The sequence below is a fragment of the Otolemur garnettii genome, unplaced genomic scaffold, assembly GCF_000181295.1.
Source record: "Otolemur garnettii isolate 467f Iridium unplaced genomic scaffold, OtoGar3 scaffold00006, whole genome shotgun sequence".
NCBI lineage: Eukaryota > Metazoa > Chordata > Mammalia > Primates > Galagidae > Otolemur > Otolemur garnettii.
Window position 1 is genome coordinate 7,069,938 of NW_003852401.1, and position 2,521 is coordinate 7,072,458.

Genomic DNA, 2,521 nt, shown 5'->3' on the forward strand with positions numbered 1-2,521 from the left:
AACTGGTTAACATAGCCTTCATGTCATTTTCTTAGTTATTGTGTTAAGACATTTATATTCTACATTTAGTAAGTCACTTCTAAGAGCTTTGTAGTTGAGTCTGTGAGATTTTCCAGGTATAAAATCATGTCATCCCCAATGACTGAGAGTTTGACCTCCTCTGTCCCCATTTGGATGCCCTTTACATGTTTCATTTGCTTGAACAAAATCCATTTTTATAAAGGATTTATATACAGAATACATAAAGAACTCTCTTTTGAAAACAAAATTCCTAGTTTAAAAAAATAGACAAAAGATCAGAGTAGACACCTCGGGAAGAAAAGATATACACATGAAATAAACACACAAGAAGATAGTCAACATCATTAGTCATTAAGAAAATGTAAGATAAAACCATGAAAGGAAACTACTACAAGGATGGCTGTATTTTTAAAAACTCACCATATCAAGCACTGGCAAGGAGGCAGAGCAACTGGAACTCTCACACATTGCAGACGAGCTTTCGATATTAGAGGGCCTCTAAGAAAACCATTGGTAGTTCCTTATAAAGTTATATATGAACTCACCACATGACCTAGAAATCGTACTCCTAATTTATTTATTCAAAAGAAGTGAAAACAGATATCCAAACGTGGACTTCAGTCATAATTATCAAGTACTGGAAAAAACCCAAAGGTCCAGCAACTGATAAATTGCAATTCTCAAGAAGAAACTTAAAGACTCAGGATAGACTAGCAGTGGGAACAAAAGCAGAGTTTGAAGAAACTATCTGAAAAAAATATCAAATGGATTCTAACAAAAGAAAGACTAGAAACAAGAAGAATTAAGAGACATTAGAGTAATCTTAGAAATTATTCAAAGGTATTTTTAGAACATTCTCTGATTAAACTGGGGAAGTAGAAGATAGTTCAAGGGCTATGGAACCTCACTGCCTGGGTTCAATTTGCAGGATCCCCAACTCACCAGCTCTGTGAGATCTTAACACATTAACAGTGTTAATGCAGACATGAAATGAATTCATATATGGATACCAAACTTGAAAATACGTAAGCTAATTATTAGGTGTTATCATTGCAATTATCTTTATTAATGAGCTCTTTAAGTTCATATTATTTTTTTGTCACAGTCTGAGAAACAGTATGGATCATTCCCTCTCTGTTCTTTTCTTAAAAAATGAATTAACTACAATTAAGAGAATATGAAATTCAAACTAAAAGCCTACCACAGATTTGGCTGATGTCTGTCCAATGTGCCTTCTAATTTATTCCTAAAATAACATTATTTTTTCATCTTTTTGAAATTTTCTAGACCCTCTAAAACATGAGCGAGCACCAAGAATCTTACCCTAAAGACTTTCTCTGTTCATACCTAGGACACAGCTGGTACCATTAGATAGTCTTCTGCGATTACCTGCATTAACACTTTTCTTGATTCTGCTCCAATAGTGACTTTTTAGATCAGCTTTACTGAAGACTTTCTACTTTAGTTGTCCTTCAAATACCTAAGTGCACAGCTTAAAAACACAGAAAAGGTACCAAATCTTTCCTTTCTCCAAGTCTACTAATGAGATGCCCCAGCAAAACAAACATAGAAATCACTTATGCCTGAAATTAAGTTTCTCTTCTTCCCAGAGAAACAGTGCTCTTCCCAGATCCTTATTCCTTTTTTAGTTGAATGAAGACACCAAATTAGATTTAAAAAGGTTCTGAACCACATATTTACACAACTTCAACTCTAGCTAAATATATGAAAGGGAAATGGGTGGGACAGGATAAAAACAGGTCTTTAAAAACCTTCTGTGCTTTGGTATCCCATTAAATAGGTGGCAATTGATGTGATACAGAATCGAACCAAATTAGTAATACTAAAATTTATAAATTATGCAGTAAAATAAGATTTTATAGAAGGATATTTCAGAAAGTCTAATTTTTATATGAAGTTCATGACATTTTTCCAATTCATAATTTTCACTTACAACTGGTATATATTGTCACTTATAACAGGTATATAACCTATTGTGTCTGAATTATATAAAAAACATTTTTGCTGTGATATTTTGTTATCCACTCATACATTTTAATTTATATCCACAAGAATAGGTGTCATAATGTTTTTCAAAACAACAAAAACACATCCCCCAAGTGCTTTCCATCTTCCCTCTTCTTGATTTCACTGTAATCTACAATGATCACATTTCATGCAAATCATCTAATGGCATAATAAAACTTTATTTTAAAAGGTTAGCTGAAAGGAAAAGCAAAATAAACAATTATCTTTAAAAAAAGAAAAACCTCTTATTTACTGTTAATTCCAAACATTCATGAATTTAACCACTGATCCCCTACATACTTGCAAAGGATTAAAGTTAAGACATAAGCAATATTATTTGTTTAAATAATTAATTGATATTTATTCTGAACACTGGAAGTTAAACACTGATGAAATAAATCAAATTCTTAGATACTTCTCCCCTAATAATTAAGTTGTGCAGTAGGGGAAGCATAACAATTTTTTTTTTTTT

At 32.0% G+C, this 2,521-nt stretch overlaps 1 protein-coding gene across 1 annotated transcript in view; it reads right to left on the bottom strand.

Moving 5' to 3' along the window:
• FOCAD (focadhesin) overlaps positions 1-2,521 on the bottom strand; it is a 269,998-nt gene that overhangs the window by 91,270 nt on the left and 176,207 nt on the right. The window lies entirely within an intron of this gene.